The sequence below is a fragment of the Leopardus geoffroyi genome, chromosome C2 (assembly GCF_018350155.1).
Source record: "Leopardus geoffroyi isolate Oge1 chromosome C2, O.geoffroyi_Oge1_pat1.0, whole genome shotgun sequence".
NCBI lineage: Eukaryota > Metazoa > Chordata > Mammalia > Carnivora > Felidae > Leopardus > Leopardus geoffroyi.
This window is the reverse complement of record NC_059333.1, coordinates 61,305,776-61,332,386: the sequence shown is the minus strand read 5'-3', so window position 1 is coordinate 61,332,386 and position 26,611 is coordinate 61,305,776. Positions and strand designations below refer to the sequence as shown.

At 34.5% G+C, this 26,611-nt stretch overlaps 1 protein-coding gene across 33 annotated transcripts in view; it reads left to right on the top strand.

Annotated features, from left to right (window-relative positions):
- Positions 1-26,611, top strand: part of ZBTB20 (zinc finger and BTB domain containing 20) — a 770,914-nt gene that overhangs the window by 269,683 nt on the left and 474,620 nt on the right. For 2 of the 33 annotated variants that reach the window (XM_045436935.1, XM_045436936.1), the window contains exon 1: positions 15,546-15,603. The exons of the other annotated variants lie outside the window; for them this stretch is intronic. The gene's annotated coding sequence lies outside the window, so the exon portion shown is untranslated. Of the gene's footprint in view, positions 1-15,545; positions 15,604-26,611 lie in introns of those variants that run through there. 33 annotated transcript variants of the gene reach the window in all.

Below are 26,611 nucleotides of genomic sequence, written 5' to 3'. Positions count from 1 at the left end.
TCATAGGCTATTTGATGCTTACATAACATATGTCGATTGACTCCATCCTTTCACTATAGTGAGTTAATCAGATGTAATCTGTTTCATAGAGTGCTACAAAATCCTTTGAGGAAAAAAATCCATGTAGTATTTTGGTTATAATTTACCATAACATAAATACCACATAATATAAATATCAGATAACATATATATCAAATACAAGTCAATGCTGTCTCCTTGATCCAAACTTTGTTATAGCTTCTAATCATGCCTTTCCCTATTCATTAGAAATTTCTTCATGACACCCCACTCACCTTAAAAGTTTGTAACAACTTTGCTAAAAGTCCCATAGATGCAGTGGGAAATTTGAGTGGTTTGTTTTTCCCTTCCTCTACAAACGCTGTAATGAGAATAATGACAGTTACATACATACATTTGTCCCATAAGACAAAGTGATCAGAAGACTCCAGAGAAAAGGCTAATAATGCCAACAGTAATGAGAAAGTGAACAACTATCAAACGCAGTGTCTTAAAGAATTAAAAAAAAAAAGCTTGGGGCACGTGGGTGGCTCAGTCGGTTAAGCGTCAGACCTCAGCTCTGGTCATGATCTCATAGTTCGTGTGTTCAAGCCCTGCGTTTGGTTCTGTGCTAAGAACTCTGAGCCTGGAGCCTGCTTTGGATTCTGTGTCTCCCTCTTTCTCTGCCCCTCCCGCTCGCCTGCTCTGTCTCTCTCTCTCTCTCTCTCTCTCTCTCTCTCTCTCCTTCAAAAATAAATAAACATAAAAAAAAATAAAAAAAAAAAAAAAGAAGCTAAATATCATCCAGGCTAGTTGAACATCAGTGCCCTGCATGAGTAGTTAGCAAAAATGTCTTTAGCCAAATATGGAGTGATTCTCTAGCACACTGAGAAATTTAGAAGGGACTCTCAGATACTAAAATATGAAACTGAGGGGCATAGTCTTGATCTGCTACTTCTGAGCCAGTGTACTATATAACTGCTGTGCATTGTGAGGTACTAGTATGAACTGGTATATTATAAAATTAAATTGTATAGTACGTTGTATTGTTCCGTCAGATTTTGATATCCTCACTTTAAATAATTCATGGGAAGAAATGATCACTTCATAATGCCACAAACTCACAGCAGGCAAAACTAATTTTACACAATATGAAAACAGATTTTATTTATTTAAAAGGAATATTAAAAAAAACACAACAACAACTTTTTTGACACCAGCTGCTGAGAAATAAATAGAATACTTTATGACAAAAAAAAAATCTAAATCTATAAAAACTGTTCCTGGGAGACCAAGTGGAGAATTGTAAAGATACATTTAAATGCCCTGGTCAATGCTGTAAGACTTATTTTGCGGAAAAGCAACTCTTCCCTCTTGCTCACTCCCTGGGGGAATAAAATGGTATTGGGAGAAAATTAACTTTACAAAAACCCTCCCGACACCTACAACATAATGACAACGAAGTGGCAAGCTTTAGTTATCACTCCGAGGATAACCTCCCCACCCCATCCCCCATTAGTCCAAGTATGCAAACATCTATAGGTAAACAGTAACTAGTGTCCTTAAATACAAACTAGAAATTACTGCCTTAGCTTTGTCTAAACCAGACCTTAACTGGGAGGGGAGAGAATATTTTAGAGTGACCACAATAATTTTCCTTTCACTGTGGCTTTAAAAATAGAATGAGAAAATAAGGTGAAAATATAATGAGACCATTTTCTTTGAGAGAATTTATTAGATGGACATTTTTTATACAAATACATAAGTATCATACATTTTATCTAAACAGGAAAAAATCTGGGCTTGCTGTTCAATTTGATAGTAAGTCCATATCTGACTCAGTTAGACACTGGCTTCAGACAAAGAACGGGAGCCATGCCATGGGTTGGTCTGGGTTTAATCTCAGAAGCGTGAGGGTGCAGGCGTCCAGGCAGTTTGCAGCTTCAGGGAGAGAGCAAGTATGGAGAGCGGCAAGGGTTGCGGTGAGGGAGCTAAGAAATGGACAAAAGAGAGAAAGAAGAGAGCAAAGTCGAAAAGCATCTGATAGTTTAGCACCAAAGCAATGAGAATACATTCTGTTGGTAATATAAACGTTGTTTATTGAATTTTTACTTTTAAAAAGTGTTTAACTGAAAAACTCTTGCTGACAGTGGGAATGTAAATCTGAGGCTAAGAGACTGACTCACCAGCAGAAGTTTATTATTATCTCTGATAACAGCTGAATTCCATTCCTCTTTGTGTACTGTAAAATGGGGCAGATTTGTATATCCGTGGCGTCATAGGCACCATGAACCAAGGGCTTGTCTCTGGTTTTCTTTTAAGTTTCCTCAGTGAGGGGTTATAAGTCAGGAGTTAGAAATTTACTTTGGGTTCCCAAGGGTTACAAATTTGAAGGGATGCAAAGTTGGTGCTATTATTCTTTACTTCTTTAAGATTTATAATACTTGACAATGCCACTGAGATTTAAAATGTTTAATAGGTGTTACAAAACTCTGATGGGATAGTGTTTTACCTTTCTGTATTACCGAGGGGCAATACACACAGATGATGGGTTTCCCTTATACTTAGTATGTCAGTGCAGTCTAAAATATTCTACTTGCCAGTTGTTGACTTTATGCAACTCATTTTAACCTTTCTGTGCCTTATTTTTTTTTCTATCTGTAAAATGGAGTTAATAATACCTATCTGTAAAGGTCTCTAAACACTCAGTGAAATAATAGTCTTAGGGAAGCTTAAAGTGCTATGAAAATGTTTTTAAAAAAATTTTTTTTTAAAAATGTTTATTTATTTTGAGAGAGATGAGAGAGAGAGAGACAGAGACAGAGACAGAGGCAAAGAAAGAGGGAGAGAGAGTATCCTAAGCAGGGATTCTCCTGTCCGTGTGGACCCCGTCTCATGCGGGCTGAGTCGAAGTCAAGATTTGAATGCTTAACAGACTGAGCCACCCAGTGTCCCCTGATTTAATCTTTTAAACAAATTTTGTATACATTCTATTTCTCAAAGGCAACAGTATTGCATTTTAAGGGATGACTTTGTACACATGTAAATGTGTATAAATGTACACATTTATACATATATATGTATATGACATGTATATGACATGTATATGACATGTCATGTATATGACATGTCATGTATATGACATGTCATGACATACATGACATGTATATGACATGACATGTATATGACATACACATTTATACATATAAATGACTCCATTTCTGCCGAGCATTTTGTTAAAAACATAACCAGAGTTGTCATGCAAATGTTAACCAAATTAAAGCTGGTATAGCAAAATTAGTATTAGACAATCTGAGTAATATTATGATTTTTTGGTAAATGAATATACACCACACTATTTTCTTATGTACAGAAAAAAAAACAGAAATTCCAAAATCTGTAATTTCATTTCTTTGGTTTTTGTAAGATTTCTACCTTCCAGAATATAAAGTTCAGATCCTTTTTACTGAAGTCTTTACTTCAGCTTTAAGCTCCTCTTTACAATGCAAAGGCTATAGATAGACTGATACTTAAACATTATTTAAGCAGAATATTTAAAGGCCATATTAGTGTTATGAAATTGTAGATATCCTGAAATAAGTTGTCACCTTTCTACCTTCTCAAATAGATGTTATAAGTCAATTATCAAAACAGAGCACACACACACACACACACACACACACACACACACAGCAGCAGCAACAACAACCAAAACCAAAACCAAAACCAAAACCAAAAACCAAAACAGAACACTGGCCTAAAATATTAATTGTTTTATATACGAACAAGAATGGTCATACCTAAAGTGGGCTAGACTAGTTTAATGCACAAATTTAGTATTTAAGATTTAAAATATCATAGCTGTCCATGCAATTAAGAATACAATCAATTAAACTTGTTAACTTTGAACATAGAGAATTCTAGAAATAGAAAAGATAACATTTCATAGCTTTAGGAATATAATAATGCCATTTTTATTGGTAGAAAAATACATTATTCTCAGTTACAAAATGTCAAAGATTTTGGCATTAGTCAACTTGGGGTTGTCCCTTTGCTGCTTTGTGGAATTTGCTTTGTTAGAGTAGATTGTCACACTCTTTGACAGACAATTGATTGGATATTGACACCTGTCCCCATGCTTTTATTAGATGTAGAGATAAACAATAGGGCACACAAGTAGCACTGGCACACTCAGCCATAACAGAATTAGCTGAACATTATATATATTACAGAATGAAGTGATTTGGGGTAGGGAAGAAGCAGTCCAACCTGGATGCACTTTTGTGGACAAGAACATTAATGATTGTTGTATCAACTTGGCATTCCACCCAAACCTGGAGTTGTGTTTATCTAAGGGACTACTCTGAGATTCAACAAGATGACTGAGAACAGCCTGGGCCAAGTGGGGCAGAAAGAGGGCAGGATTCTGCTGACCTGGCAGAATAGGACTTTGGGTTATCACCTCAAAAGTAACATTAAATTCCTTTCTATGTAATTATAACATCTTTCATTTTCCAGGAGACCTGTCTATAGAATCTTAGAGGCTTATTCTCTTTCATGGAAATAATGCAGTTAAGCTGCTTGAAATCTCAAAAGATTAATATAAATGTTCAGATAAAAAGTTAGTATTTTAATGGTAGTCTTCAAACATAATTAGTAAAGAAATTTAAGCAGGGCCTAGGAGAATAGAATCATAGAATTGTAGAATCGTAGAATAAAACCATATCCTTTTAGAGGTAGAAAGATTGTCCCATTCCCGTGTGATAGGTGAGTTGGGTAAGGTGACTAGTCCAAGATCTTTAAGTTGGAGTGCTTGGAAGAGCTGGGAGTAGAAGCAGGTCTTTAGTCGAGTGCATTTCTAGCAGAGCTTGACTTCTTTATATTTGGACAATAAAGTCAATACCATAGAATAATGTAGGCCATATATTTTTTCCTAGGCAGTTAAGTGTTCGCCCACTCCTGTAGCATGAATAATAATGGCAAACATTTAACAACCTGCTGAGAAGGACCCTAATTGGTTTACTTACAATCTCTCTTTTAAATCTTCATAAGAGCCATATAAAGTAGGTACTATTGCTATTTTCATTTCATAACTGAAGGAGGAAGCTGAAGCTCAGGAGATCAAGTAAATTCACTAGGGAAACAGACAGAGTAAGTGGTAAAGCTTGGATTTGAAGCCAGTCGGTCTGGGTTCCAGAGCTTCTGCCCTTAACCACTGTGCTATGCAGCCTCCCAAGCATTTATGAGTTACATACCTGCTTAGAAATGGCATGGATGAATTCTCAGTGCTCCAGAAGAACCGGTTTTAAGAAAGAATATAATATGTGTGAACAGCAGACATACCCATTATATAAAATAAAAGGTTTGAAGAACTGAAGAATTTTACCTAGATAAAGAAGAAACCATGGGAGGAATGTGATAGCTATGGGGAAATGGGATTCTAGTAATTTTCAATAACAACAGAATAAAGTTAGGACCCATGGGTGGGAATTGTAAGGAGATGAGTTCTGGCTTAATAAAGCAGTGTGGTAATCGAAATAAGTCACCTTGTTAGTGAGTTCCCTGTCTGTGTATACAGGCTGCGTGTGTGGTTCCTGTTGCTGTAGACAGGATTGCTGCATGGGGAAGGTACGTCAGAGTGTCAGAGTACAGCTGTGCTCAGGTGAGAGGTAAGGGGTGACATTACATTTCATCGGAAATAATGTTGTAAGGCATGTGAGGGCCAGAGCTCTTGACAGATCTGGCATTGAATTCTGGCAGTATCATTTTATTAGATTTAGTCGGGGTACTTAACTAAGTACTCAGTCTAACTTTTCTGACTCTGAGTTCCCTCATCTATAATTGGGATAACTGTATTAATCTTGTAGACATATGGTGAGGAGGAGTAAATCAGATCATTACGTAAAATGCTTAGCACTGTGCCAGGCACATAGTAAGTGCTCAAAAGATACTAGTTTTTTTCAGGAATGAAGATTCATTAATTTTTAAAAAATGAATTACACTCCCAATTCCTCTTGTGTATGGAAAAGGAAGGTTTGCCTAGCAGGTAATAAGTGGTAGGACTTTATGCCCACCAATCAATCATTCACCGCCTTTGCATAAGGGACCATGGACTCTAGGATGTGAAAAGGAAGCCTTGTAATATAACTTATGTTGAATGTAGTAGAGCAGCTTATGATTTAAAAGCATCCTGTGGTGAATGCTTTTATCATGTGAATAATCACCCCCTAATTTGCCTGCTTGGTAAGTTCAGAATTTGGCTTTTTGAGTCTTCTTAAAGCAAAGAGTACACCTGCACTCTTCTTCCCACAAGACAGCAGGGTTTTCATGCTGGGCTGACTTTCAGGGAAATAAGAATGCAGGATTCAGGATTCAGTATGGCATTGGCTGGGAACTGGGAAAACATATGAGGGTGCTGTAGTCAGGGAGAATATTAATTGTACTTTATGATGCATACATTTTTAAAATATTTATTTTTGAGAAAGAGAGAGAGAGAGACCGTGAATGAGGGAGGAACAGAGAAAGAGAGGGAGAACCAGAATCCAAAGTAGGCTCTTAGCTGTGGCACAGAGCCTGACGTGGGGCTCAAACCCACAAACCGCATGATCATGACCTGAGCTGAAGTCAGCTGCTCAACCGACTGAGCCACCCAGGTGCCCTGTGATGCATACATTTTTAATCAGCATGCAAGCTCATGTAGATCACCTGACTACTAGACCGTTGGACATAGGGATGTTGCCTACATTGAAGAGTTGGCTACTTAAAAGTAATTTTCCCATATCTCTTTTTCTTTCTCTGAAATTTCAATGGAAGTCAACATGAAATTATGATATGATACACAGATCCTTTGGGAAAAACCAAGTGGCATTGGAAAATTGTGCAATAGAAAGAACACCGGATTAGGAACGCTGAATAATACCTGCCATTACTAACTGCATGGCCTGGGAAAGGATGCCACTTGTTTTTCCTGTGTTTTAGTGTCTTAATTGTGAAATAATCAGGTTAGACTGAGATCTGCTGTGTAACTTCTAGCTAAACATTTTAGTGCATCTGATTCATAAAATGAGGTAGAACTATTTTGTTTCTTTCCAATAGAAAGACTAGAATAGGAAATCATAGAAATGATACTTATGAATAGTTAAGAGGTTTTCTTGTTGCCAATCAGCAATACTTGTCACTCTGCCTCAGCTTGAACCCTCTTTGCAGATGTGAAGATTTATAAGACATTTTATTTTGCTATGATAGAGAAATGAATATGAACGTGGGCAAACTCAAACCAAATAGGTCTTTTCTCCCATCAGCCAGCAAACATTGACCTGTATTTGGAGAAACTTGAATGTATTTGAGAGAAAATGACCTCACTCACAAATTAATTACATCTAGGGCTAAAATAATTATATCTTTTCATCGATTCCCTTTATTTTCACAGTATCCATGGGAATTTTGCCAATTCTTTATAGAGTGCTTTAAACTTATTTATAACCAACTTGGATGAAGCATACTTTGAATATATGCTGGTGACTCTATCCTCTGCAGGTTGAATGGGGGAATAACATGTATCAGATGTGCGTGCTTAAATATCTGGTGCTTCTCACAGAGGGCCCCTCATAAGCTCAGAATCCACTTATTTTCCCAACCTTTCATGCTGGTTGCAATCCATGCAGGATGTTGAAAGGAGCTGGAATTCATAGATGGTACTGGTTTGTCTTTTATCAAATGAGAAGTTAAAACATACCTTTATACAGAATCATGCAGTATAAAGGGCTACTCTTTGGCCCTGAATTTGTCAAAAGCTTCAAGCCAATTTTTGAGAGAAACTGTTTAACTTGATTCAATTAAAGAATAATGAAACTTCAAATTTAACCAGAATAGAAATGCAGACAAAGCCTTAGTATTCCATAATCATCTTCAGAATTATCCGATCAACTGTAAAGATGCTAAAGCGATCAATATTGCTAGCATGCATGATGAGAGGTCACCGTGATGCCAGGCATAATGGCCAGTGGCCATCAGTGGTTCAGAACTCTTTACATTCTGAAGGTGAAGAAGAATTTTACTTAGACTTTAATTTTGATTCTTAAGAAGAGCATTATCATGTATGATCATATGCTATTGCCATTTTTTAAATGTGTAGGCAAACAAAAAACATGCTCAGTCTTCCTAATAAATAAAAAATAAACATTAAAAGGTAATCACAGAAAACAATTTCCATATTCCATTTTCTCTTAAGAATGTAGCAAAAACAAGAAGCATATAGAAAGAAGCTAGCATCAGGAATAATTAGAATAAGTCATTTAATATAAATTCAAGAAATGTGAAAACTATAGTCATAAAGGAAAATTGTCTAACATATGGAGTAGAGATTATGAATTAATTATATGACATTTTCTCGGGAATATACTGCAGAAATTTCTATACCCAGTAAAAGATACAGACATATTTATTGAGTACTTATTCAGTGCTCAATATTAGATGTTGTCATTAAAACAAATAATAAATATATAAATAATTGCTTGAGATTGGTTCTGCTTGACAGTGAGATTACATCTACAGGTCCTATAGAATAATGAAAATCCTTTCAGTAGATATATAAATTATGAACCAATTACAAGATCAAAATTGTGTTTGCAAAAATACATTTGCAAAAATAGCTTCATCAGTTAACCCCATTTAAGCTCATTTTGATTTCTCAGGAAGTTTCTGTGGTTACCTAATTAGAATGCAGACTTTTGAAGACTTGTGAGATCTCTCGTGGGTCTTACATTTGTGAAGCCTACAAATATAATACCGGTAGAAACAAGTCAATTTCAAAGGGAAATAGGAAACAGGCTCAAGGTTTTCTTGAAGTATTCTTACATTTATAATGAGGTATTGGACATGGGTTCCATGATGGAATCCAACTTGTGGGAAGGCAGAACATTTTCTAAGCAATACTTGGTTTTCTTATTGGAGAACTGACAACTCATAAAAGCCCAAGAGCACCCTCTAGTGAAATTTCTGGAGTAGACCTAGGGGTTTGCTCTTGACCTCTGCTCTCCTTTCAAATGACCTTTGATCGCCCACAATATAGAAACTGGATTTTTACTTTCTGACTTTATCTTAAAACAATTTCCAGATTACAAAGAAAGTGGTATGGTCGTCAAGTATTTCTAGTGGTAGAAATGCTTAAATGATAGAACCTGATATTCCATGTTCCCATGATTTTTTTTGATTTTACTTAATAATACCAGCCTGCTGCACATGACTTCTCCTATAGTCATATGTTAAAATAGTTTCTGGAACAAATATAACTAAATAAATAATGGGGAGCATGAGAAATGTTACTGAATTATAATACTCTTGCCCTTACCTCCACCTGTTTTATGCTTGCCACTCTTGGTTTGGGTACATAATATCCAGGAACTTCTTTAGTATTTAGCAATATTAGAGGTCAAGGGGAGCAGGCTGAGATAGTTAAGTCAAGGTCAAAAATTATGGGAGAGGTCAAAAAAGATTAAGTCCAAGTATTCATGCACTTCTTAGTTTTTATATGATCTGATTACTGCCAAGATATCTTGAGCAGGAATGAACATGACATATCTCACAATGTTCAAGATAGCACCTTATTATATCAGAGCTGCAGCTAGAGAGATGAGTACAAAGCAGGCCCAATCTTTGCTGTAAATTAAAGCTGTGAATATAATACCATTCATTTACATCAATGGCTGTTATGTAATAAATGAAACAAAGCAAATCATGACTTGACTTTGTGGTAGCATGCTATAGAATGCTATTTTTGGAAGGAAACTTTTGAGATCTAAATCTCCCCATATTGGAAAAAAAATAAGCAAATGGATGCACTTAAATGTTAAGTTAACTTGCCCAAAATTATACAATTTGATAGTGGTAGCTTCAGGAATAAAATATAGGTTCCTTGTGCCATTCTAGTGTTCATTACTCTATAAGAATCCACTTATTAAAGAGCTTATAATGTCATTCGAAACCATTTCATTCTCACTGGTTATTGGTTTTTATGCCTCTAGTAATTTATGGATATGACTTCACACTTATAGTGAGAAAAAAAGTGTGTGTACCTTCTAATTTCATCTCTTTTCTTTCTTTTTAAAAAATCTTTTGAGAGAAAACATGCACACACAAGCGGGGAATGGACAAAGAGAGAGGAAGGGAGAGAGAAAGAGAGAGAGAAAATCCCAAGCTAATAGCACGTGCTAATAGCACAGAGAAAATCCATGCTAATAGCATGGAGCCTGATGTGGGGCTCGAACTCACAAACCATGAGATCATGACATGACCTGAAAAAAGAGTTGAACCCTTAACCAACTAAGCCACCCAGGCGCCCCTAATTTCATGTCTGTTCAATCTCTACTTTCATGTATGGAAGAATAATACGTGGAAGAATTTACATCTTTTGGTTAATATTAGGAAGAATACAAAAACATAATAATTTGATAGGTGTGATATTCTTGAAACACGGTGGCACACTATGTTAGCTTTGCACACCGAAAAAAAGTGGGGGGACCCATAAGTCAGTTTGATAGTCTAGCATTACTGATAACCACCTCCATAATTCTGTGTTCTAATAGTACTTACTCCCTAGTGTTGATGGAAGGATTGCATGAGTGAATGCATGAGTGAATGCAAATAAACCATGTGGAACATAGTTGGCATTAATTAAGTGCAGTATCTATATTAAATGTTAACATCAATTTTTTTAAAAAAAGAATAAGAATGAGGATATTACATTCTTAGCATTATCCAGTAGAAGTCAGAGCTATGACTCCTGTTAAATACTTTTTAGGATTATAGTATGATTTCTTGAAAATAAAAAACAAAAAATTCCAACATCTCTCCCGATTGTTGCTTTTAATTGAGAATGATTATATAAGGAATTGTCATTTGTCAAGGCATACTACATATTATTTTGGTAGAAGTTTCTAATTTTTTCAGTTCTCAATTAATTATATTTTTAGTCTTGGCTTTAACCTTAACCTTACCACATGTGACCTTAATATTCACCCTTTCTTTCATATTATTGATGATGTTTAGTAAGTGAGATGGTTGTGTATGAGAACTCAAGGCACAATTATATAACTTCAGTTTTGCTGTAAAGCTAATAATTTAATGAAGTTCTTTCCCTTATTCTTTGCATACTTTGCTATTTCTCAATACACAGTGTTGGTATTTGGAATCATAAAACCAGCATATATTAGAACTGGAAGATATCACGGAGATCAATAGGTCTGATTCGTGTCTCTTACAGATGAAACTGACACCCCAACAGCCTAAGGTAACTGATGGGGTTTCATTCTCCATACTGACTGTTTTCATGATAGAAGACCATAGTCTCTTATTTTTCTAAAAAGAACTGAATCTAGAGAACCAGTTGTTTAATTTACAACTGATATACCCTGAACCAATAGATTGACAATATAAGTCAGTGTTATCTATGAATGGACAATACACAGTTTTAAAAATCTATCTATTCAGTAGGACAATATGCCATGTGTGCTTGCCAGCTTTGTAATTCCTGTCACTCTACAGTGATGTTAAAGCCCACACTGAAACTCGTAAGTGATCATCTTTAAGAATTCTTCTCCAGCCATGCAACTAAACAGTCTCAGTAATGAGACTACATGGTCTCTGCATGGTCTACTAAATACTTGTAGGAAGTGGAACCCCCTTCTGGAGTTATGAGAGAAATATCACTTTGAAAATGCCTTTAAAAGTGCTCCAGCATAAACATTACACTGGAACATTTCATTAGCTTTTTGAGAACAATAAAGAAATGTAGAGCATAATAGGCTAATATGTTTAAGTGGCCTTGGTAGAACCCTACTTAACTCAGTGGGATTTTCTGCAGCATGCAGAGGTGGAAAACCATTCCCTACATATTTATTGTGTAGGACTGCCTCCTTCTTTATTGCATGCAGTTTATATCAAAGGGAAGTGACTTTACCTGTAATTCTAAAATGAAGAAAGTCTCAAAATACAAGTTTTAGGAAAATCAATATTTAGATATGATGATGGACAACCAGCAGCGCTGGCTTTTGGCACTCGGGCTATCTGTCAATAAAGATGGAAGAGGGGCCAAGTTCAATCTCATTATTTCCTAGCCTCGTAAGTCTTACGTAACCATCAGGGTATTAAGATTTGTAAAGTCTCTAAATTCCTGAAGAAAAAGGCAAGATGTAAGCCAAATCTTATTGGTCACAAATTGCAAAACCTAATTAAATTAATAAAAATGTTCAGTTACCTAAGTCAGCAATAAAACTTTTCTGCACAATATTTTGAGTTAAGTAAAATGATAAGTTAATGAAAAATATAAAAGGGTAATTTTTATGGTTTTATTAAAATTCCATGAGACTGCACTTAATATATTCCTGGACTTCCAATATAATCCTTTCCAGTACTCTTTATCTCTCTGAGCTTCCATTTTTCTCTGTCATAAATTGGGACTCATTAGGCTTAGGAACACTGTGATCATTGTGATTTTCTTGAGCTTGTAGGGAAAAAAAAAATGGGTGTAAGTTAAGCCCACAATTATAAAATTTTAAATAAGTTCAAATAGACATTCATGATGACAAATTAAAAGTTTCCCTATAGGTGTTGGTTTTCTTTGTGTAGACAACTTGTCACCAAAATTTATTGAAAAGTAAGAATTCCTATTTTTATGGCATTGAATTAATGATACAAAAAAAAAAGCCTCTTGACTGACAGCTCTAGTGGCTGAAGTGGCATATTTAAACCATTATGTTTGTTTGTTTCACTTACTGTCAAACTCTGTCTTAGAATTACTATCAACTGGTTATAATGATAGATGGAATCTGTCTTTCAGTTCCAGGATATGTTTTGTATCAAAAGTTTTTCTTCATTGGTTTTTGGAATCTATAGGCAAAATAATACATAAACACAAATGTAAATCCCAGCTGTAATTCTTTCTCAGCATTTGGTGACATCATAAATCCCTTAAGATTTATACTCATGTTGTATTGTAAATATCACTAGAACCATTCAGTAGGAGGATGAAAAAATCTAAACAAAACTTGAAAATAATGCATATGCTTCTTCTCACTATTAGGAGCGTTTCCTAGCTACCCTATTTACCCCAGTGGAATTTTACAAAAATGTTCCTGGCGCTCAAAGTTGATCTAACAAAGAATCAAGTGGGTTTAATTTAAAATTCACTCCTAAATATGTTTGCTGGTTTTGAAATTCTGATTTTGTGCTTATGTAATACAAAAACAACTTTGGTTTTAAAACGAAAATTGGCAAAAATAGTAGTGCATTATTATGTGTTCTAATCACGTATGGTGTTTTGAAAAAAAGGATTCAAAATTGACAAAATTATTTCATTGGCATTGCAGTTCAACTGCATGGCTTTTCTTTCCCACAAGTTTTATAAAGTACAAATAAAATCAAATATTTCTTAAATGTGTAGTATATGAACTTCTTGATTTTCATAATATATAACTAGCAATTGCACTAAAGACAAATTTGCATTCTGTGTTTTTGCATCCTTTGCCTTACAGAGTTTACTATGTTGCAGTTTATGGTCAAGTCTTTAGTGTGCTTTAGCATCAATTTTAAAGTGTCTGTGGTTCTCAAAATCAAAAGAGTTGCCCCCAGTGATATGGATAATGCTCAGATTCTGATATCAATGGCCCAGGCTTCTTTGATTTTTCTTATAAGTGCTTTTTTTGGTAAAATATATAAACTTAGAAACAGAAGTTTCCTTGGCTCATATTATACTCAAGAGACAATGATGATACTGAAGTCCTTTTCATAATCAGGGCCTTTGTAGAGATTGTCCAGGTAGTCTTAGCCAAAATATCCCTCTCATTGTACTCTACTCCAGGGCAACATGTGGCGTGCCAGCTGGATGCCCTCCCTACATGCCTCAGGTGGCCACATTTCAATGGTGTCTATAGAGCACAGGCCAAATTCTCATTCTCTGTGTTAATCAGTGGGAGAATTCCCATAGAAAATGGGATGGGAGCATATTTTAGGAAAATTCAAAGAGATTATCCAGATGATTAGGCCAGGACATTGTAAATTCGGGTTTTATGTAGGATTTCTATAGCATTATCTTACTTGGCCAAAGAATGATAAAAAATTTGGATATATTTAGAAATTAAAAATAATCATGCTTTTTATTCCACTGTGATTTCTCCAGAGATAATCCTACAAAAATTTTCTTTAGATACAATAGAAGCTCATCTTGATTTATAACATCAAAGACAACTGATGTACCTAGTAATATAATTTGATTGAACTTTTTCCCATGATCTTGAAAGGATCTGAATTCTACTTATAGAAGTCTCATTATACCTCTCTTTTCAATTAAATTCTAATCAATTCTACAAGCATTTAGTAAGTGCTTACTATGTACAAAGCACTGAGATAGAAGCTCTGAATAATTCTGTGTATGATACTTAATATGTGTAACATATTTTTCACGTTCATTATCTTATTGGTGTGGTAAAGATTCACTTTATAATTATTACTTATCTAAATTGCCTAGATGATACTATATTTTGAATTTAGGGTAAAGTTTTGTTTTTGGTGAGTCCAGAGACCATTCTAGAAGTACATTTAGTTTCTCTTGAATGAAAAGATAAAGGCATATCATTATATCATTTTATTAAGCTGAGTTGGGTTGAAAATAGTGGTGTTTCTGTTGGTTTTATATGTCATTAGGCTCCGTCTCCAGTGCATTTGTAATGACCTAATTGAAAAGATTTGTCAACATGTTCACAAAAACAGTTTATTTTCAATTTTAAGGCAATATTCATATATTGTATTTCATATAATATCTTTTTTAAGATCAAAAAATTTGATTTCTCCATTAACTACTCATATTTAAAATTATATCAAATTCTACTGTTCAGCCATGAAGTCTGTAAGTGCTATACAACTGATGGAGAATAGGTCTGAAAGCTATTATTCTCCATTTAGCATATACACTATTCTCTAATATTGTTGCATCTAATGTATATTGAAATGTTCTATTTCTATATTAATATTACATTATAAAGTCTTATTTCTACATATTTCTGAGATTTTTCAAGTCATTTCCTCAAACCTACTTTGTAAATACTTTAAAACAACCTCAGTTTTATTTTTATTTACCTTACTTCTCTTATCCATAGTGTTGAAATGGGATTTATTCTTTAGCATTTTTAATATTTTCAAAAAATTTAAAGAGAAATCATCCTCAATTTAAGCACTGAACATATCATTCTCTTCACAAACCCAAACCTCAAAAACAGGTAGGAACATCTTTATTTGCTTTATTTCCAGTATCAAATTTGCAAAAAGACACTCTCTTGGTAACCTTCAGCTATGTCACCCTGGGTGTTTGGCCAGAGGGCAGTCATGTTGACCCCATCTGCAAAGGCTGGCTAACCTAGAATCTTGGACTGTTAGAATCCCATTCATCAAGGTCCACATAAAGTAAGGTAGGTGGGAAGCAGGAGGACAGATGGTAGGGTCGGCAGCAAGGAACTTGTTCGTTGACATTGATATAGACCCTTCTTCTTGCCAGAGTGACTCCATGGACTTGTTTTGGCATGGAAGACTAGGCCAAAGCTATCGTCTTAATAGAAGGTGAGCTGCAGGCAAACTGGAGAGATCCATGCACAGTAGGTGTTTAGGGTTGGCTTAGATTTTGTCTATCAGCTTGACTGTCATACATACTTGATTGATGTGCAGTGGGGCTTGAAAGTGCTGCATTGATGTTGAGGACTGTGTCATAAGGTTCCTGATATGGTGCACATGTCTGAATGGAGTTGGACATTGACTATCCTTGCCTATGCCAAGCAACACCAGACTTGAGTGCATTATTCTGCAGTTGAGTAGCAGATGGTGAGTGCAGACGTTTGGAGGGGGTGTGCCTTCAAACACAATATGGAGCCAGCAAACTTACTTAGAAGGTTACTGCATGTCTTGACTTTGGCAGCTATTTTTTAAGCACTGATGAAAAATCTAAGTCCCATCCATTGTTACTCTCAGAATATTCAGCATGGCTGGTGTTCCAGGCAAAGGAGATGTGAAAATCAAATGCACTATTCACTGTGTTGGTCACAGTTGGTTGAAGGTGACTTCTTGGTGTTGGCTTAATGGGCTAGATAAACATTCTCAGATTGAATATTACTGAACTTGATACCAAAATAGTTATTAACAAAATAGGTAAACTTCATGTAGAAGTGATCAGAGAAAGGGCCAGCAGAGCATTGGAAGAGCATTGTGGTCAAATATGGTACTTAAGAGTGACTTTATTTTCCTTTGCTTTTAATTCAGGAGATATATTATGTTCTTTGGAAATAAAATAAGAAAATCAAATATCTCAATAGAGGTTCCTTATGCACAAAATTATGGAGATCCACAAATGAATGAGCACAATAATTCCATATATATAAGAAAAGTGATTTCTATTGGTGTTTGTTTTCCCGAGTGGGTTCTGAACACATATAAATTCATTTTAGGTTTAAAATAAAGGTTTTGAGTATTTATTTTCAGCTTAAAACATAAAATATGCTCATTGCATATAATTATGGAAATAGAAAAAATGTATAGTGCATAAATTCAAATCAGGGATGAACAATTCTAAGATTTTGCTCTGCTTCCTTCCAATTTTATGTATATTTCTAAGTGGATGTGGATGTGTGTGTGTGTGTGTGTGTGTATGTGTGTGTATTTTCTTTAAAAATTTTGGATCATATAGTCAATATTATGCTTTTTTCAATTAGCATTAATTATATTATTAGTTCTCAGCATCGTGAAATACTTTTAATGGCTGCACAATATTATGTTTTATTTATGTACCAAAAACTTTTAGACTTCTCCATATTTGACATGTAAGTTATTTTCCACCATTTTTCCTACTACTCTGACAACCATTCTTACACACATACTTTTATCTACATCTTGGATTATGTTTTCAGCATCATTTTTAGAAGGTTGATTTCTGGGGTAGTGTATGTAAACTTCTCAAGGTTCTTTTGATAACTCCTCCCAAATTGTATATGAGAGTGCTTTTCTAAGTACACTCTTACCTCCTTTGAATAGTATTATTTTACAAATATTTACTAATTCAGCAGGCAAAAAAAAAAAAAAAACACCCTTGTTTATTTTGTTGTAATTTGCAACAATTTGATTAATATGGAGCTGGAATGTCTTTCATATGCTTATTTGCCATTGTTTTTTTTTTTCTTACTGTAAATTGTTTGCTCCTGTTCTTTACTCAAGTTGTTGTCTTGATGATTTGCAAGATATTTAAAATGTTAAATCGCTGCTTTTGTCAACGTAATGTAAAAATGTTTCTCCCAGTTTTCATATTCCATTGAATAGTTTTTGTTGTTGTTGATGTGAGAAGCAACACAATTCTATTATATTGCTTTCCCTATGACTGTGCCTTTGCTTTTATCTTCTTTTTACCAGCTTGAAGTTTGATAAGAACTCACCATTTTTCTGGTATATCATGATTTTATTTTGTATTTTTAATTTTCTATTCCTTCCAGAAACTATTTTAGCCTAAGGTATGTGATAAGCATCTCGATTTTGTTCCCCATAGTTAATCAATTGTCCCCAAACCATTTCCCAATTGGTACCATCTTTATTGCTTACTAATTTTTATCAACATTAGGATCTATTTTTGAATTATCTGTTCTTTCACTGGTTCTATACTGTTTCCATTAGAGCTTCATAGTAAGTTTACACATCGGTTAAGTGAAACCTTCCTTATTTTTCTTTTTTCAAAGATACTTGGCTGTATTGTCACCTACTCATTTTTCAGAATTAACTTATTGCATTCAGTTTGTAAAAATGTTCCATTGGAATTTTTATTGGAATTTTATTAAACCTATAAATTAATATCAGTATCTTTGCAATATTGTCTTCACATTCAGCAGCATCATATGTTTTTATTTATGTAATGTTTTATAATAAATAAATTGTGTCTTTCTATTCATATAGGTACCCAAATTCTTTATTATACTTAAGTAAAGGCATGCTATGGCCTTGTTGTTGTCCTTAATTGTGTATATTCCAAGAAAAGCCATATTTTCTTTATAATAGTTTTGTTATGATTTGTTAGGATTTTACATAATTTTTAAAATTTTTCAATGATTCCAATAGTGCAGCCAACATTCATCTTCTCATATAGATACAATAAAAAGAAAAGGAAAAAAATTTTTTTCTATGTGATGAGAACTCTTATGATTTACTGTCTTAACAACATCATTGTATATCATATAGCAGTGTGTAATATTTATTATCTAGCTACTTTATTCAACTTTCGTAATAATTTTTTAGTTAAGTTTTTTGTCTTGAGTTTTTTAAGGTCATTAAATTATCTGCAAATAATGACATTATCATCTTTTTTCCTTTTTATTTCTGTTTAATACCCTGTTTCATTACTGGAAATTCCAAAACAGCTAAGTAACCATGAAGATAGGAAGCATCATTGTTCTTGATTATGTGGTAATGTCTCTAGTTGTTTGTTTGTTTTTTTTTTTTCCCGTAGTCACAAGGTGGATATTAGTTGTTGATTTAAGACATTCTTCAGAAAACTATTTCTAACCCTTTCTTTGTTTATTAAGAATGAGTGTTGAAGTACATTACATGCCTTTTTGAATAAATATTTTTAAACTCTAACTGATGGACATAGAATTCTATTGTGATGTCTTTTTCAATTCAGGTCAGTTCTAACACACATTTATTCAGTACTTACACTATGTGCCAGAAATTGTTTGCTGGGCATTAGAATTCAGATGCATAGTTTCTTTCTCTAAAAACATAGGATTATTCGGAGCATGATAATTCAGCAAGGGATTTATAGTAATTGATTTCCCATTATTAAATTGTCCTTGCATAACTAGTAAAACATCACATTTAGTATTTTATGAAGAACACTTTGAAGGCTTTCATAAACCAATTGTATACCATGTCAAAATGTGGATTTTAAAAATTGCTAAAACTAAAATTATTATTTAAAATCAAAATTATGATGGGGCGCCTGGGTGGCGCAGTCGGTTAAGCGTCCGACTTCAGCCAGGTCACGATCTCGCCCTCCGTGAGTTCGAGCCCCGCGTCGGGCTCTGGGCTGATGGCTCAGAGCCTGGAGCCTGTTTCTGATTCTGTGTCTCCCTCTCTCTCTGCCCCTCCCCCATTCATGCTTTGTCTCTCTCTGTCCCAAAAATAAATAAACGTTGAAAAAAAAAATTTTTAAATCAAAATTATGAGTTTTTACATCTGAAATAATAGTGTTCAGATTCTAATCAAGAGCATCTATAAAACCTGGTACCGTCTCAGAAAATTCATAGACCTCTATAATATAGATTGTGTATGTTCTATACAATCAGCAAATTGGAATTTCCAATCATACTTTATCACTTCTTATATCGTATGACACAAATGATATGTGATTTGGGGGCAAATCACTTTTATGACGCCAATATTGTGTTTTCATTTCTCTGGGAGTCTTCTGTATTATCTGTGGGATTTAAGTGTCCACTTACATTGATTTATTTTCAATGAAGTTTTTTTAAATTAGTTTTATTGCTTTAATGGAGTTTAGCATAATGTTCTTAGTTTTTCCAATCCACTGTTTTAATTTATTTTATTTTTCAGAATTCTTTATTTTGTTCTTTTATATAATATGCATGAGCATCTGATATTTTAAAACTATACCCTTTTGACCAGATTCTTTATATTTCACACAAATCAAATCAGCAAATAGTGATCAAGAATCAATTTTCTAGTTAGCATCATGCTAGTTGTTATGAATTGTACTAGAGAAAAACATAAATCACAAACTCAGGAAACTTAAATTTCTAGTTGGTAGATAAGATGTAAACAAGAAAAAAATGCATGACAGCAAATCCTAATGAAATATTTATGTTTATAGTAGCTAATATAAATATGATCATAGTCTTGTTTTGCATTCAAGCAAATGTATTAGAATTTACAATGCACCTTTTGTATATTGACCTCACCCTGGCCTCTTCATAGTTTTCCTGTTCTATTGTATCTTTACCATTATTTCTTCACCTGCTGCTTAAATGTTGTATTTACTTTTGAAAGATTTTTAAAATTCTATTTGGAACAACACCAGATAGACAAATGTCATGCACATTAATTTCTGAAATATTATTAGTGATAATTTGTCTCATACAAAGATGGCCTTGCTCAGCATTTGGAAACAGGAGTAGTGCAGGCTACTGTAATTGTAGACTGAAAATCATTGCTTTCTGAATCTCTTATTTCATTAAAAAACTTGCCCTGATTTTTAGAACCATTCACACAAGAGATAACATGTAAAGTAGGAGAAATCCAAATGCTAACATGAAGTTAGCATCTCTACTAACTGGGAATTTTAGCAGTAATCTTTGGTGTATTAAGGAAGTAGAGTCCTATCCTTTGGGCTTTGATGAGATTTTTATATCATGGAGATATCTATTTTACACTTTAGCATTTGATCTATGTTCTAAGTTATAACCTTAAAATTTTATCATATTTTGGAAAATTTATATCCCCCTCAATTTTTAGTGTCTGCATTGCATAATGTTTGTCATAGACCACAATACCTATCCCTGTGGAACTGTTATCCTATCTTAATTCAGAAGTAATAGTATTGATTAAGTAATACTTACAGCTTCCAAACTTCAAGGCAGTTTGTCAGTCACCACTCTCTCTAACCTTACTATGAGCTTCCTGTGTGGTATCATTCATCTGAGGTCTTATTAAAATGTAAATAAATTACATCCAGCACACTTCCTCTATTTGCCCAGCTTGTTACTATATCGAAACAACTGTCTTAATGAAACACATATTGATGTATTGTGTATTTCCGTGCTAAACCAAAGTGAGGAGGAAGTTATGTGAATATAAAATAGAACCTACTTCATAACAGTTTTTGTTAAAGCATTTTATGAATTGGAGATAATCTGAGCCATGGGAGATGATGTAATTCTACATGACAGAGCTCACGGAAAGAGGATAGCTCCTCAGATAGAATTGGATTAGACTCTTGAGATACATGCTTTCGGGCTTTTATAGTGCTTTACCTTTGTAAGCACAGCTAACTCTCGGGTTTTTATACTAATATAGTGTTGTGGTAAATATAGTAAAAATAAAAATAAACAATCTTGTTATCTGAAATAATTTCTCTTTGGCCTCCATATACAACATTTGACTTTTTAGCATCAAAATACCATTTTATTTTTGTTTTCCATGGATTAACATCCATATTTCTAACATCCATATTATGGAACAGAAATGGTCTAACATTTGTGTAATGTCACATTTTGTTACATATGATAATCTTCACAAGGCATGATTGGATAAAACTGAACTCATGTAATAATGAGCAATAATAATGAGTAATAATAAGAATGAATAATAATTAATAACAGACCTATGAAGTATAATAGTACGTGGTTCATTGCTAAATTAGTTTGTAACAAATAATTATTATTGTTGAGTGCATACCAAATAGTGGGAATGGAGGCAACTGAATGATGTGCTGGAGAAAAAGAAGCCAAACTGGGATTGAAATTTGTCATGTTTGAATGAAATGCTGAAATGCCAGTAGTAATTGATGGTCTCTGTGATCAGACTTTCTGGGGTTTTTTTTCTTCTTCTTACACTTTTCTGTATTTTCCTGCGTGTGTGTGTGTGTGTGTGTGTGTGTGTGTGTGTGTGTGTGTGTTTCCCAATGGGCATGTATAATTTTGTAGTCAGGAAAAGTTTATGTACAAATATGTTATGTATTATCCTCATTTGCAAATAATTCATTGAGTTAACTGTATAAAGTCTCCTAGGGAGAGTGAAAGCCATGAGCGAAATTTATTTTTAAAAATTTTTTTTAGTGTTTATTTTTGAGAGAGAGAGAGCATGAGCTGCGGCAAGTTGGAGGGGGGGGGGGCAGAGAACGAGAGAGCAATGGAGACACAGAGTCTGAAGCAGGCTCCAGGCTCTTTGCTGTCAGCATAGAGCCCGACGCAGGGCTCGAACCACGAACTGTGAGATCATGACCTGAGCTGAAGTTGGACACTTAAGTGACTAAGCCACCCAGGCGCCCCACCATGAGCTAAATTTAAAGGCAAAATATTCCATTGCACATATAATCCATTGTCTCAGAACTTATTGAAGTTTTGATATCACTTTCTCAGTTTGAAACTTCCAAACTGGAGACGGCTTAATCAAGGAAATAGTAATAATATGAATAACATTATGTTCTGCACCCACTTTTTGACTCAACTTAGGACAAAAAGCTTTACTATGTTGAGAATATGATCTGCTATATGTTGTCGTCATCTATGGTGAAAGTGTTAGAAGGATCCTTTACCTCCTAGTCTGTTTCAAAGTTAGTTTCCCCAAGGAGAACTGTATGTATAACTACCATCCTGTTTAGTCCAAGTCATGGAGACTCGGGTTCATGTGGTGAGGGCATTACTAGGAGGCTTACCTGAATATTTATGTAACATGTAACAGAAAGCCAGCTAAATATTAATGGAATTAATTTTTTTTGTTAAAAATACTGTAGAAATATGTTACCCTAGGCCTCTGTTACTTACATAAATGTTTAGTACAACTTAGAAAAATGTGACGTCTTTCAGCACCTTTGTGCAAATTATAAAAATAGTTTGCTCCAGCTGATGCAGCTTGGGCCAAGGAGGATAGCTTCTAGAGTGGAGCACACCCCTAGATTGGGTGCCCTTGTGCAGGACACAACCTGCACACTCAGTCACGACTACCCTATATTCTATGCTTTATTAATGATTTGGAAATAGGTTCCATACTGTTCTTTTCTTGCGCAGAAAGCCAAGAATCACCTTCAGGTGACTTAAAAAAAAGATGCTTATCTAAGCTTTAAGTTAGTCTGGGACCCTGATGATACAAATCTATTACTTCGCTTCAGACATCTGATTTGAATAGCATTGAGGTAGAAGGAAATGAAATAAAGTCACCACAAAAGCACAGATGAGTTTATCAAGTCTGGCTCCTAGAAGACCTAGGTTGCATTTTGAAATTGCATCTAAAATTTTGGAATATCTTATTGTAACTTTAGATGGCTTGATATACAAAGGGTAAATAAAAAGAGACATAGATGGACATCTCCTTGTTCTAAGAAGAAAGAAAGATGTTTTAAAAGACACGTAGATATATGTTATACATATACATGTAAATAATATATAAATGAATGTAAATAAAATATAAAGAAATATATGATATAAGTGAAATAATTGAAAACTAAAAACATAAGGTAAAAATGTAAGAATTAGAACTATATATTAAAAAAATCATCTTATATAGAGTCATATATATTTACAAATTGGGTTCTTAACCATATGTTTTGAAGAAATACATTGCCAATACTCAGACTAGAAAGAACTGTCTTCCTCTAATTCTCTTCATTATATAAAGGGATCACTGAATTATATCATAAATACCAATGATAGATACTCACTTTTGTGAGAAACAAAGAATATTTTATAGGAATACTTCTATCTCAGTGATGTATAATTTGGTATTTTCAGTCTTATAAGATACAGACTAGGTAGATGACACTCCATTCTGATATAATTCAAAGGAAGATTTTAGAGTATCTCTACATGCTAAACCCTAATGAAAGAACTGCAATTTTTTATAGATATTATTTCTCTAAGTTATGCCTTTAATTGAGATAACAGTGAATTCTAGACTGTATGACTGGAAAACAGCTATTTTTGTTAATTAATAGCAGAAACAGTAATCAAGTTAGGGGTTGGGTTGAAATTCTATTGTAGAAATTGCAAAGCCCAACAAAAACACACAGCCAAAAAAATGTCCACCCACTTTACCTGAGAAATTAGCTGGAGAAGTGCCATTTCGTAGGACCAAAAAAAAAACCCTCTTTAAACATTTATTTTCATTCTGCCATAACATACAGACAAATGGGAAGTGGAGGCTCCAGTTCTTCTTTGCTACAGCCTGGATATTGTCTAATTCTCATTAGGTGAGGGAATTTCATCACATGCTCCATCACCAGACTTATTTGTGTCCTTGAGCAATTTATGTGATGTTTCCATGCTTTATCTTATGGATTAGATTCCTTTTTTTTTTCCAAATAGAAAGAGTAATATTTACTTGTTACAGGTTCCTGGGTTAAAGGTGAATTATTATGGCATTTCAGTAAGATGAAGTTTGGTGAATACTTTGATTTCTTTGACACTTTATAAATGTGAAGGATTAGTGTTGATCCAGAAATGTCAATAAGATATTCAAAGTTAATGCATCATACACGCTGAATTTCTACTGCACAAAGTTTGCTGATTTTCCCATTCCTTTCAATCTCCATTTAGAAAAAAAAAGTTTTGAAAATCCTAGAGGCAGATACTACGTGTTTATCTCATTTTATGTGATGAGTGATTTTGTAAATCTATTCATAATTTAAGTGCTCTAGAAGAATCTATTCTCAGGAGAATTTTATTGTGGATCATTATGTAAAGGAAAAATCATTTTTAAAGTGCATATTGCTCCCTATTTCAATATGGGAACTTTCTGATTTACAAGAGTGTTTAAGCTCCCAGAGAAGTATATTCCTTTGGTATGTTCCTGAGGAAATATGGATTGGCCATGCCAGGAAACTATGAGTGAATAAGTTGGAAAATACTAACTTGATTCACTTCAGTATTTGGGCCTCTTTAGAGAGATCTTGGAGCTACTACTTTGTATGAGATTAAATCTAGATGGCATGTTCTCCATAATTGCTTGGAATGGGTTTATTCTAGCTCAGTCCAGCTCCAAATTTTCTAGCAATCCATTTTGAAACATGTAATTCTATCTCCTCTCCTTGACTGATTTCCCTCAGGTCTATAAAGTCATGCAGAATTGGGGCTCCTGGGTGGCTCAGTTGGTTAAGTGTCCGACTTCAGCTAAGGTCATGATCTCACGGTTCATGAGTTCATGCCCCACGTCGGGTTCTGTGTTGACAGCTCAGAGCCTGAAGCCTGCTTCTGATTCTGTGTCTCTCTCTCTCTCTCTCTGCCCCTCCCCTGCTCATGCTCTGTCTCTCTCTGTCTCAAAAATAAATAAAAAACATTTTAAAAATTAAAAAAAATTAAATTAAATTTTAAAAAAGTCATGCAGAATTCCCATAAGGGAGGTATTGCCCCCTCACCCTCATCCTCCAATTACCTCCCAATCCTCATGATTGACAGACATTCTTAATCTCCAAAACTTTTAAACCTTTTAGAAATGTAGTGGAACAGGCAATTGAGGATTTGCTATATACATGTAACCATCATGGAAACTTTCATTCAATGGCAGTTGGACCTCCCCACCCACCCATACACACCCTTGCAGCTGGGCCTCCAAATCTTGCATTACAAGGAAAAGAATTAGGCAATGGTTATCTGTTGAAGGAATATCATAATTTTTTATGCTCACTATCTAAAAGGAGATCATAAATTATATCACCCAAACTGGATACTTCTGAGAGTAAAAGGGGCCATATTAAAAATTGTGGTAAGACAACAGGCATAAGTGAGATCTGGTATTTTAGCTGGGACTACCTCCACTACTTACCCTTCCCCAAACTCCATTGACAACAATAGATCTTCCAGGACAGGCCAAGCCATGAAAATTCACATCGTCCTGACTTGATGGAGTAGAGCATGAAAAACCACATGCCCCTAGGTGTCACAAACCAGAGAGGGTCCAAGGTATCCACATACCCAAGGCTGACCCTAGAGCCTTGTGCAAAGAGAAGAGGAATGCCAGTGAAAAGTAAGATTCAAGGAAAACATGTTAAACTGTCTGAGCTTTGAATGCATTTCCATCCCATACATATATTTATCAGCAAAGGAATATTAGCTTATTGCCCCCAAGACAAATTATTAGATGTGAGTTACAAACTGTACTGACATAGGGGCAAGGCTTACCTAAAAAATGAAAATAAGAATTATAAAAACTGACCAGAGACATCAGCAGCTGCACAGCTTGAGGGAGACAGACCACACAGAATTAGATTGATAAGTCACTAAATAAACAAATAAGTAACAAGCCCCTGGAAGGAAAAATCAGAAGCTAGAGTTGCTATAATATATTGTATAAAATGTCAGTTTACAAGGAAAAAAGTATCAGATATGTAAGGAAACGAGTGTAACTAATACCCAGTTATGAAAGTAGTTAATAGAACTATCTCTAGGTTGGAGGGGGAAGAGCAGGTGTCAAATTTAGCAAAGACTTGAAAGCAGCTATTGTAAATATATTCAAATAGCTAAAGAAAACCATGTTAAATAATTAAATAAAATATTAGTATAATTACTTTTTAAATAAAGAGTATCAATATAAAGATAGAATTTTTAAAATAATTTTAAATGTTTATTTATTTATTTTGAGGGAGAGAGAGCATGCCAGAGAAGGGAAGAGGGAGAGAGAGAATTGCAAGCAGGCTCCATGCTTATCACGGAGCCTGTTGCAGAGCCTGATCCCATGACCACAAGACCATGACCTGAACTGAAATCAAGAATTGGATGCTTAACTCAATGAGCCACCCAGGCACTCCAGAAATTATTTTTAAAAGAAACAAAAATTCTGGAGTTTAAGAGCACAAAAATTGAAATGAAAA